Source organism: Chiloscyllium punctatum, chromosome 49 (assembly GCF_047496795.1).
Source record: "Chiloscyllium punctatum isolate Juve2018m chromosome 49, sChiPun1.3, whole genome shotgun sequence".
NCBI lineage: Eukaryota > Metazoa > Chordata > Chondrichthyes > Orectolobiformes > Hemiscylliidae > Chiloscyllium > Chiloscyllium punctatum.
This window is the reverse complement of record NC_092787.1, coordinates 41,546,693-41,559,534: the sequence shown is the minus strand read 5'-3', so window position 1 is coordinate 41,559,534 and position 12,842 is coordinate 41,546,693. Positions and strand designations below refer to the sequence as shown.

Here is a 12,842-nt window from a genome sequence, read left to right as displayed (position 1 = left end):
TAAACTGTAACAAGATCCCTCCCTCTCTCTGTGACTCTGGAACAAGATCGCTCCCTCCCTCTGTAAACTGTAACAATATCCCTCCCTCAATCTGTAAACTGTAACAAGATCCCTCCCTCCCTCTGTGAACTGTAACCAGATCCCTCCTTCCCTCTGTAACTCTGTAACAAGATCCCTCCCTCCCTCTGTAAACTGTAACAAGATCCCTCCCTCCCTCTGTAACTCTGTAACAAGATCCCTCCCGCCCTCTGTAAACTGTAACAAGATCCCTTCCACCCTCTGTAAACTGTTACAAGATCCCTCCCTCCCTCTGTAACTGTTTAACAAGTTCCCTCCCTCCCTCTGTAAACTGTAACAAGATCCCTCCATCACTCTGTAAACTGTAACAAGATCCCTCCCTCCCTCTGTAAAGTGTAACAGGATCCCTCCCTCCCTCTGTAAACTGTAACAAGATCGATCCCTCCCTCTTCAAACTGTAACAAGATCCCTCCCTCCCTCTGTACATCTGTAACAAGATCCCTCCCTCCCTCTGTAAACTGTAACAAGATCCCTCCCTCCCTCTGTAACTCTGTAACAAGATCCCTCCCTCCCTCTCTAACTGTATAACAAGATCCCTCCCTCCCGCTGCAAATTGTAACAAGATCCCAACCTCCCTCTCCAAATTGTAACAAGATGCCTCCATCCGTCTGTAAACTGTAAAAGGATCCCTCCCTCTCTCTGTAAACTGTAACATGTTCCCTCCCACCCTCTGTAAACTGGAAGAAGATTCCTCTATCCCTCTGTAACTGTGGAAGAAGATCCCTCCCCCGCTTTGTAAACTGTGACAAGATCCCGCCCTCCCTCTGTAAACTGTAACAAGATCCCTCTCTCCCTCTTTACCTCAGTAACAAGATCCCTCCCTCCCTCTCTAACTGTGTAACAAGATCCCTGCCTCCCCCTGCAAATTGTAACAAGATCCCTACCTCCCTCTGCAAACTGTAACAAGGTCCCAACCTCCCTCTGCAAATTTTAACAAGATCCATCCCCCCCACTGCAAATTGTAACAAGATCCCTCCCTCCCTCTGTAACTCTGTAACAAGATCCCTCCCTCCCTCTGTAAACTGTAACAAGATCCCTTCCTCCCTCTGTAAACTGTAACAAGATCCCTCCCTCCCTCTCTAACTGTGTAACAAGATCCCTCCCACCCTCTGTAAACTGTAACAAGATCACTCTCTCCTTCTCTAACTGTGTAACAAGATCCCTACCTCCCTCTGCAAACTTTAACAAGAACCCAACCTCCCTCTGCAAATTTTAACAAAATCCCTCCCTCTGCAAATTGTAACAAGATCCCTCCCTCACTCTGTAAACTGTAACAAGATCCCTTCCTCCCTCTGTAAACTGTAACAAGATCCCTTCCTCCCTCTGTAAACTGTAACAAGATCCCTCCCTCCCTCTGTAACTGTTTAACAAGTTCCCTTCCTCCCTCTGTAAACTGTAACAAGATCCCTCCATCACTCTGTAAACTGTAACAAGATCCCTCCATCACTCTGTAAACTGTAACAAGATCCCTCCCTCCCTCTGTATTCTGTAACAAGATCCCTTCCTCCCTCTGTAAACTGTAACAAGATCCCTCCCTCCCTCTGTAAAGTGTAACAAGTTCCCTTCCTCCCTCTGTAAACTATAACAAGATCACGCCCTCCCTCTGTAACTGTGGAAGAAGATCCTCCCTCCCTTTGTAAACTGTGAGAAGATCACGCCCTCCCTCTGAAAACTGTAACAAGATCCCTCCCTCCCTTTGTAAACTGTAACAAGTTCCCTCCCTCCCTCTGTAAAGTGTAACAAGATCCCTCCCTCCCTCTGTAAAGTGTAACAAGATCCCTCCCTCCCTCTGTAAACTGTAACAAGTTCCCTCCCTCCCTCTGTAAAGTGTAACAAGATCCCTCCCTCCCTCTGTACATCTGTAACAAGATCCCTCCCTCCCTCTGTAAACTGTAACAAGATCCCTCCCTCCCTCTGTAACTCTGTAACAAGATCCCTCCCTCTCTCTCTAACTGTGTAACAAGATCCCTCCCTCCCGCTGCAAATTGTAACAAGATCCTGACCTCCCTCTGCAAACTGTAACAAGATCCCTCCCTCCCTCTCCAAATTATAACAAGATCCCTCCCTCCCTCTGCAAACTGTAACAAGATCCCTCCCTCCCTCTCCAAATTATAACAAGATCCCTCCCTCCCTCTGCAAATTGTAACAAGATCCCTCCACCCTCTGTAAACTGTAAGAAGATCCCTCCATCACTCTGTAACTCTGTAACAAGATCCCTTCGTCCCTCTGTAAACTGAAACAAGATCCCTCCACCCTCTGTAAACTGTAACAAGATCCCTCTCTCCCTCTTTACCTCTGTAACAAGATCCCTCCCTCCCTCTCTAACTGTGTAACAAGATCCCTGCCTCCCGCTGCAAATTGTAACAAGATCCCTCCCTCCCTCTGTAAACTGTAACAAGATCCCTCCCTCCCTCTGTAAACTGTAACAGTATCTATCCCTCCCTCTGCAAACTGTAACAAGATCCCTCCCTCCCTCTGTATCTATGTAACACGATCCCTCCCTCCCTCTGTAAACTGTAACAAGATCTCTCCCTCCCTCTATAAACTGTAACAACATCCCTCCCTCCCTCTGTAACTCTGTAACAAGATCCCTCCCTCCCTCTGTGAACTGTGACAAGATCCCTCCTTCCCTCTGTAACTCTGTAACAAGATCCCTCCCTCCCTCTGTAAACTGTAACAAGATCCCTTCCACCCTCCGTAAACTGTAACAAGATCCCTCCCTCCCTCTGTAACTGTTTAACAAGTTCCCTCCCTCCCTCTGTAAACTGTAACAAGATCCCTCCATCACTCTGTAAACTGTAACAAGATCCCTCCCTCCCTCTGTAAAGTGTAACAAGATCCCTCCCTCTCTCTGTAAACTGTAACAAGATCGATCCCTCCCTCTTCAAACTGTAACAAGATCCCTCCCTCCCTCTGTACATCTGTAACAAGATCCCTCCCTCCCTATGTAATATGTAACAAGATCCCTCCCTCCCTCTGTAACTCTGTAACAAGATCCCTCCCTCACTCTGTAACTGTGAAACAAGTTCCCTCCCTCCCTCTGTAAACTGTAACAAGATCCCTCCATCACTCTGTAAACTGTAACAAGATCCCTCCCTCCCTCTGTGAAGTGTAACAAGATCCCTCCCTCTCTCTGTAAACTGTAACAAGATCGATCCCTCCCTCTTCAAACTGTAACAAGATCCCTCCCTCCCTCTGTACATCTGTAACAAGATCCCTCCCTCCCGCTGCAAATTGTAACAAGATCCCAACCTCCCTCTGTACATCTGTAACAAGATCCCTCCCTCCCGCTGCAAATTGTAACAAGATCCCAACCTCCCTCTCCAAATTGTAACAAGATGCCTCCATCCGTCTGTAAACTGTAAAAGGATCCCTCCCTCCCTCTGTAACTCTGTAACAAGATCCCTCCCTCCCTCTGTAAACTGCAACAAGATCCCTCCCTCCCTCTGTAACTGTGGAAGATGATCCGTCCCTCCCTTTGTAAACTGTGACAAGATCCCGCCCTCCCTCTGTAAACTGTAACATGATCCCTCCACCCTGTGTAAACTGGAACAAGATCCCTCCCTCCCTCTGTAAACTCTGTAACAAGATCCCTCCCACCCTCTGTAAACTGTAACAAGATCCCTCTCTCCCTCTTTACCTCAGTAACAAGATCCCTCCCTCCCTCTCTAACTGTGTAACAAGATCCCTGCCTCCCCCTGCAAATTGTAACAAGATCCCTACCTCCCTCTGCAAACTGTAACAAGATCCCAACCTCCCTCTGCAAATTTTAACAAGATCCACCCCCCACTCTGCAAATTGTAACAAGATCCTTCCCTCCCTCTGTAACTCTGTAACAAGATCCCTCCCTCCCTCTGTAAACTGTAACAAGATCCCTCCCTCACTCTGTGACTGTTTAACAAGTTCCCTCCCTCCCTCTGTAAACTGTAACAAGATCCCTCCCTCCCTCTGTACCTCTGTAACACGATCCCTCCCTCCCTCTGTAAACTGTAACAAGATCCCTCTCTCCCTCTTTACCTCTGGAACAAGATCCCTCCCTCCCTCTCTAACTGTGTAACAAGATCCCTGCCTCCCGCTGCAAATTGTAACAAGATCCCTACCTCCCTCTGCAAACTGTAACAAGATCCCAACCTCCCTCTGCAAATTGTAACAAGATCCCTCCCTCCCTCTGAAAACTGGAAGAAGATCCTTCCATTCCTCTGTAACTCTGTAACAAGATCCCTCCCTCCCTCTGTAACTGTAACAAGATCACTCCCTCCCTCTGTAACTGTGGAAGAAGATCCCTCCCTCCCTTTGTAAACTGTGACAAGATCCCGCCCTCCCTCTGTAAACTGTAAGAAGATCCTTCCCTCCCTCTGGAACTGTTTAACAAGTTCCCTCCCTGCCTCTGCAAATTGTAACAAGATCCCTACATCTCTCTGCACACTGTAACAAGATTCCTCCCTCCCTCTGTAAACTGTAACATGATCCCTCCCTTCCTCTGTAACTCTGTAACGAGATACTTCTCTCCCTCTGTACCTCTGTAACAAGATCCCTTCCTCACTCTGTAAACTGAAACAAGATCCCTCCACCCTCTGTAAACTGTCACAAGATCCCTCCCTCCCTCTGTAACTCTGCAACAACATCCCTCCATCCCTCTGTAAACTGTAACACGATCCCTCCATCCCTCTGTAAACTGTAACAAGATCCCTCCCTCCCTCTGTATCTCTGTAACAACATCCCTCCCTCCCCCTGGAACTGTTTAACAAGTTCCCTCCCTCCCTCTGAAACTCTGTAACAAGATCCCTCCATCACTCTGTAAACTGTAACAAGATCCCTTCCTCCCTCTGCAAATTGTAACAAGGTCCCTCCCTCCCTCTGTAACTCCATAACAAGATCCCTCCCTTCCTCTGTAAAGCGTAACAAGATCTCTCATTCCCTCTGTAAACGGTAACAAGATCTATCCCTCCCTCTACAAACTGTGACAAGATCCCTCCCTCCCTCTGTACCTCTGTAACAAGATCCCTCCCTCCCTCCCTCTGTAAACTGTAACAAGATCCCTCCCTCCCTCTGTATCTCTGTAACAAGATCCCTCCCTCACTCTGTAAACTGTAACAAGATCCCTCCCTCCCTCTCTAACTGTGTAACAAGATCCCCCCCTCCCGCTGCAAATTGTAACAAGATCCCAACCTCCCTCTGCAAATTGTAACAAGATCCCTCCCTCTCTCTGCAAATTGTAACAAGACGCCTCCATCCGTCTGTAAACTGTAACAAGATCCCTACCCTCTCTAACTGTGTAACAAGATCCCTCCCTCCCGCTGCAAATTGTAACAAGATCCCTACATCCCTCTGCACACTGTAACAAGATTCCTCCCTCCCTCTGTAAACTGTAACATGATCCCTCCCTTCCTCTGTAACTCTGTAACGAGATACTTCTCTCCCTCTGTACCTCTGTAACAAGATCCCTTCCTCACTCTGTAAACTGAAACAAGATCCCTCCACCCTCTGTAAACTGTCACAAGATCCCTCCCTCCCTCTGTAACTCTGCAACAACATCGCTCCATCCCTCTGTAAACTGTAACACGATCCCTCCATCCCTCTGTAAACTGTAACAAGATCCCTCCCTCCCTCTGTATCTCTGTAACAACATCCCTCCCTCCCTCTGGAACTGTTTAACAAGTTCCCTCCCTCCCTCTGAAACTCTGTAACAAGATCCCTCCATCACTCTGTAAACTGTAACAAGATCCCTTCCTCCCTCTGCAAATTGTAACAAGGTCCCTCCCTCCCTCTGTAACTCCGTAACAAGATCCCTCCCTTCCTCTGTAAAGCGTAACAAGATCTCTCATTCCCTCTGTAAACTGTAACAAGATCTATCCCTCCCTCTGCAAACTGTGACAAGATCCCTCCCTCCCTCTGTACCTCTGTAACAAGATCCCCCCCTCCCTCTGTAAACTGTAACAAGATCCCTCCCTCCCTCTGTATCTCTGTAACAAGATCCCTCCCTCCCTCTGTATCTCTGTAACAAGATCATTCCCTCCCTCTCTAACTGTGCAACAAGATCCCTCCCTCCCGCTGCAAATTGTAACAAGATCCCAACCTCCCTCTGCAAATTGTAACAAGATCCCTCCCTCTCTCTGCAAATTGTAACAAGATGCCTCCATCCGTCTGTAAACTGTAACAAGATCCCTACCCTCTCTAACTGTGTAACAAGATCCCTCCCTCCCGCTGCAAATTGTAACAAGATCCCTACCTCCCTCTGCAAACTGTAACAAGATCCCAATGTCCCTCTGCAAATTGTAACAAGATCCCTCCCTCCCTCTGTAAACTGTAACAAGAACCCTCCCTCCCTCTGTAAACTGTAACAAGATCTCTCACTCCCTCTGTAACTCTGTATCAAGATCCCTCCCTCACTCTGTAACTCTACAACACGATCCCTCCCTCCCTCTGTAAACTGTAACAAGATCCCTCCCTCCCTCTGTAACTCTGTAACAAGATCCCTCCCTCACTCTGTAACTCTGGAACAAGATCCAACCCTTCCTCTGTAAACTGTAACAAGATCCCTCACTCCCTCTGTGACTCTGCAACGAGATCGCTCCCTCCTTCTGCAAATTGTTACAAGATCTCTCCCTCCCTCTATAAACTGTAACAACATCCCTCCCTCCCTCTGTAACTCTGTAACAAGATCCCTCCCTCCCTCTGTGAACTGTAACAAGATTCCTCCTTCCCTCGGTAATTCTGTAACAAGATCCCTCCCTCCCTCTGTAAACTGTAACAAGATTCCTCCATCCCTCAGTAACTCTGTAACAAGATCAATCCCTCCCTCTGTAAACTGTAACAAGATCCCTCCCTCCCTCTGTAAACTGTAACAAGATCCCTCCCTCCCTCTGTAACTCTGTAACAAGATCCCTCCCGCCCTCTGTAAACTGTAACAAGATCCCTTCCACCCTCCGTAAACTGTAACAAGATCCCTCCCTCCCTCTGTAACTGTTTAACAAGTTCCCTCCCTCCCTCTGTAAACTGTAACAAGATCCCTCCCTCCCTCTGTAAACTGTAACAAGATCCCTCCCTCCCTCTGTAATCTGTAACAAGATCCCTCAATCTCTCTGTAAACTGTAACAAGATCGATCCCTCCCTCTTCAAACTGTAACAAGATCCCTCCCTCCCTCTGTATATCTGTAACAAGATCCCTCCCTCCCTATGTAAACTGTAACAAGATCCCTCCCTCCCTCTGTAACTCTGTAACAAGATCCCTCCCTCCCTCTGTAACTGTTTAACAAGTTCCCTCCCTCCCTCTGTAAACTGTAACAAGATCCCTTGATCACTCTGTAAACTGTAACAAGATCCCTCCCTCCCTCTGTAAAGTGTAACAAGATCCCTCCCTCTCTCTGTAAACTGGAACAAGATCGATCCCTCCCTCTTCAAACTGTAACAAGATCCCTCCCTCCCTCTGTACATCTGTAACAAGATCCCACCCTCCCGCTGCAAATTGTAACAAGATCCCAACCTCCCTCTCCAAATTGTAACAAGATGCCTCCATCCGTTTGTAAAGTGTAAAAGGATCCCTCCCTCTCTCTGTAAACTGTAACATGTTCCCTCCCACCCTCTGTAAACTGGAAGAAGATTCCACCATCCCTCTGTAACTCTGTAACAAGATCCCTCCCCCCCTCTGTAAACTGCAACAAGATCCCTCCCTCCCTCTGTAACTGTGGAAGATGATCCGTCCCTCCCTTTGTAATCTATGACATGATCCCGCCCTCCCTCTGTAAACTGTAACATGATCCCTCCACCCTGTGTAAACTGGAACAAGATCCCTCTCTCCCTCTGTAAACTCTGTAACAAGATCCCTCCCACCCTCTGTAAACTGTAACAAGATCCCTCTCTCCCTCTTTACCTCAGTAACAAGATCCCTCCCTCCCTCTCTAACTGTGTAACAAGATCCCTGCCTCCCCCTGCAAATTGTAACAAGTTCCCTACCTCCCTCTGCAAACTGTAACAAGATCCCAACCTCCCTCTGCAAATTTTAACAAGATCCACCCCCCACTCTGCAAATTGTAACAAGATCCCTCCCTCCCTCTGTAACTCTGTAACAAGATCCCTCCCTCCCTCTGTAAACTGTAACAAGATCCCTTCCTCCCTCTGTAAACTGTAACAAGATCCCTCCCTCACTCTGTAAACTGTAACAAGATCCCTTCCTCCCTCTCTAACTGTGTAACAAGATCCCTCCCTCCCGCTGCAAATTGTAACAAGATCCCTACCTTCCTCTGCAAACTGTAACAAGATCCCAACCTCCCTCTGCAAATTTTAACAAGATCCACCCCCCACTCTGCAAATTGTAACAAGATCCCTCCCTCCCTCTCTAACTCTGTAACAAGATCCCTCCCTCCCTCTGTAAACTGAAACAAGATCCTTCCCTCACTCTGTGACTGTTTAACAAGTTCCCTCCCTCCCTCTGTAAACTGTAACAAAATCCCTCCATCACTCTGTAAACTGTAACAAGATCCCTCCCTACCTCTGTAAACTGTAACAATATCTATCCCTCCCTCTGCAAACTGTAACAAGATCCCTCCCTCCCTCTGTACCTCTGTAACACGATCCCTCCCTCCCTCTGTAAACTGTAACAAGATCCCTCTCTCCCTCTTTACCTCTGGAACAAGATCCCTCCCTCCCTCTCTAACTGTGTAACAAGATCCCTGCCTCCCGCTGCAAATTGTAACAAGATCCCTACCTCCCTCTGCAAACTGTAACAAGATCCCAACCTCCCTCTGCAAATTGTAACAAGATCCCTCCCTCCCTCTGCAAATTGTAACAAGATGCCTCCATCCGTTTGTAAACTGTAAAAGGATCCCTCCCTCTCTCTGTAAATTGTAACATGTTCCCTCCCACCCTCTGAAAACTGGAAGAAGATCCTTCCATTCCTCTGTAACTCTGTAACAAGATCCCTCCCTCCCTCTGTAACTGTGGAAGAAGATCCCTCCCTCCCTTTGTAAACTGTGACAAGATCCCGCCCTCCCTCTGTAAACTGTAAGAAGATCCCTCCCTCCCTCTGGAACTGTTTAACAAGTTCCCTTCCTGCCTCTGCAAATTGTAACAAGATCCCTACATCCCTCTGCACACTGTAACAAGATTCCTCCCTCCCTCTGTAAACTGGAACATGATCCCTCCCTTCCTCTGTAACTCTGTAACGAGATACTTCTCTCCCTCTGAACCTCTGTAACAAGATCCCTTCCTCACTCTGTAAACTGAAACAAGATCCCTCCACCCTCTGTACACTGTCACAAGATCCCTCCCTCCCTCTGTAACTCTGCAACAACATCCCTCCCTCCCTGTGTAAACTGTAACATGATCCATCCATCCCTCTGTAAACTGTAACAAGATCCCTCCCTCCCTCTGTATCTCTGTAACAAGATCCCTCCCTCCCTCTGGATCTGTTTAACAAGTTCCCTCCCTCCCTCTGAAACTCTGTAACAAGATCCCTCCATCACTCTGAACACTTTAACAAGATCCCTTCCTCCCTCTGCAAATTGTAACAAGGTCCCTCCCTCCCTCTGTAACTCCGTAACAAGATCCCTCCCTTCCTCTGTAAAGCGTAACAAGATCTCTCATTCCCTCTGTAAACTGTAACAAGATCTATCCCTCCCTCTGCAAACTGTGACAAGATCCCTCCCTCCCTCTGTACCTCTGTAACAAGATCCCTCCCTCCCTCTGTAAACTGTAACAAGATCCCTCCCTCCCTCTGTATCTCTGTAGCAAGATCACTCCCTCACTCTGTAAACTGTAACAAGATCCCTCCCTTCCTCTCTAACTGTGCAACAAGATCCCTCCCTCCCGCTGCAAATTGTAACAAGATCCCAACCTCCCTCTGCAAATTGTAACAAGATCCCTCCCTCTCTCTGCAAATTGTAACAAGATGCCTCCATCCGTCTGTAAACTGTAACAAGATCCCTACCCTCTCTAATTGTGTAACAAGATCCCTCCCACCTGCTGCAAATTGTAACAAGATCCCTACCTCCCTCTGCAAACTGTAACAAGATCCCAATGTCCCTCTGCAAATTGTAACAAGATCCCTCCCTCACTCTGCAAATTGTAACAAGAACCCTCCCTCCCTCTGTAAACTGTAACAAGAACCCTCCCTCCCTCTGTAAACTGTAACAAGATCTCTCACTCCCTCTGTAACTCTTTAACAAGATCCCTCCCTCACTCTGTAACTCTATAACACGATCCCTCCCTCCCTCTGTAAACTGTAACAAGATCCCTCCCTCCCTCTGTAACTCTGTAACAAGATCCCTCCCTCACTCTGTAACTCTATAACACGATCCCTCCCTCCCTCTGTAAACTGTAACAAGTTCCCTCCCTCCCTCTGTAACTCTGTAACAAGATCCCTCCCTCCCTCTGTAAACTGTAAGAGGATCCCTCCCTCCCTCTGTAAACTGTAACAAGATCCCTCCATCCCTCTGTAAACTCTAACAAGATCCCTCCGTCCCTCTGCAAATTGTAACAAGATCCCTCCCTCCCTCTGTAACTGTGTAACACGATCCCTCCCTCCCTCCATCTGCAAATTGTAACAAGATTCCTACATCCCTCTGCACACTGTAACAAGATTCCTCCCTCCCTCTGTAACTCTGTAACATGATCCTTCCCTCTGTAATTCTGGAACATGATCCCTCCCTCCCTCTGTAACTCTGCAACAACATCCCTCCATCCCTCTGTAAACTGTAACACGATCCCTCCATCCCTCTGTAAACTGTAACAAGATCCCTCTCTCCCTCTGTATCTCTGTAACAAGATCCCTCCCTCCCTCTGTAGACTGTAACAAGTTCCCTCCCTCACTCTGTATCTCTGTAACAAGATCCCTCCCTCCCTCTGTAAACTGTAACAAGATCCCTCCCTCCCTCTGTATCTCTGTTACAACATCCCTCCCTCCCTCTGTAAACTGTAACAAGATCCCTCCATCCCTCTGCAAAATGTAACAAGGTCCCTCCCTCCCTCTGTAAACTGTAACAAGATCCCTACCTCCCTCTGCAAACTGTAACAAGATCCCTCCCTGCCTCTGCAAATTGTAACAAGATTCCTCCATCCCTCTGTAAACTGTTACAAGATCCCTCCCTCCGTCTGTACCTCTGTAACAAGATCCCTCCCTTACTCTGTAACTCTGTAAGAAGATCCCTCACTCCCTTTGTAAACTGTAACAAGATCCCGCCCTCCCTCTGTAAACTGTAACAAGATCCCTCTCTCCCTCTTTACCTCTGTAACAAGATCCCTCCCTCCCTCTCTAACTGTGTAACAAGATCCCTACCTCCCGCTGCAAATTGTAACAAGATCCCTACCTCCCTCTGCAAACTGTAACAAGATCCCAACCTCCCTCTGCAAATTATAACAAGATCCCTCCCTCCCTCTGCAAATTGTAACAAGATCCCTCCCTCCCTCTGTAAACTGTAACAAGATCCCTCCCTCCCTCTGTAACTCTGTAACAAGATCCCTCCTTTTGCAAACTGTAAAAAGTTCCCTCCCTCCCTCTGTAACTCTGTAACAAGATCCCTCCCTCCCTCTGTAAACTCTAAGAGGATCCCTCCCTCCCTCTGCAAATTGTAACAAGATGCCTCCATCCGTCTGTAAACTGTAAAAAGATCCCTCCCTCTCTCTGTAAACTGTAACATGTTCCCTCCCACCCTCTGAAAACTGGAAGAAGATCCTTCCATTCCTCTGTAACTCTGTAACAAGATTCCTCCCTCCCTCTGTAAACTGTAACATGATCCCTCCCTTCCTCTGTAACTCTGTAACGAGATACTTCTCTCCCTCTGTACCTCTGTAACAAGATCCCTTCCTCACTCTGTAAACTGAAACAAGATCCCTCCACACTCTGTAAACTGTCACAAGATCCCTCCCTCCCTCTGTAACTCTGCAACAACATCCCTCCCTCCCTCTGTAAACTGTAACACGATCCCTCCATCCCTCTGAAAACTGTAACAAGATCCCTCCCTCCCTCTGTATCTCTGTAACAAGATCCCTCCCTCCCTCTGGAACTGTTTAACAAGTTCCCTCCCTCCCTCTGAAACTCTGTAACAACATCCCTCCATCACTCTGTAAACTGTAACAAGATCTATCCCTCCCTCTGCAAACTGTGACAAGGTCCCTCCCTCCCTCTGTACCTCTGTAACAAGATCCCTCCCTCCCTCTGTAAACTGTAACAAGATCCCTCCCTCCCTCTGTATCTCTGTAACAAGATCCCTCCCTCACTCTGTAAACTGTAACAAGATCCCTCCCTCCCTCTCTAACTGTGTAACAAGATCCCTCCCTCCCTCTGCAAATTGTAACAGGATCCCTCCCTCTCTCTGCAAATTGTAACAAGATGCCTCCATCCGTCTGTAAACTGTAACAAGATCCCTACCCTCTCTAACTGTGTAACAAGATCCCTCCCTCCCGCTGCAAATTGTAACAAGATCCCTACCTCCCTCTGCAAACTGTAACAAGATCCCAATGTCCCTCTGCAAATTGTAACAAGATCCCTCCCTCCCTCTGCAAATTGTAACAAGATCCCTCCCTACCTCTGTAAACTGTAACAAGAACCCTCCCTCCCTCTGTAAACTGTAACAAGATCTCTCACTCCCTCTGTAACTCTGTAACAAGATCCCTCCCTCACTCTGTAACTCTATAACACGATCCCTCCCTCCCTCTGTAAACTGTAACAAGATCCCTCTCTCCCTCTGTAACTCTGTAACAAGATCCCTCCCTCCCTCTGTAAACTGTAAGAGGATCCCTCCCTCCCTCTGTAACTCTGTAACAAGATC

At 47.7% G+C, this 12,842-nt stretch overlaps 1 protein-coding gene across 1 annotated transcript in view; it reads right to left on the bottom strand.

The window, feature by feature from the left end:
- LOC140469636 (torsin-4A-A-like) overlaps nucleotides 1-12,842 on the bottom strand; it is a 284,746-nt gene that overhangs the window by 177,036 nt on the left and 94,868 nt on the right. The gene's annotated exons all lie outside the window — the stretch shown is intronic.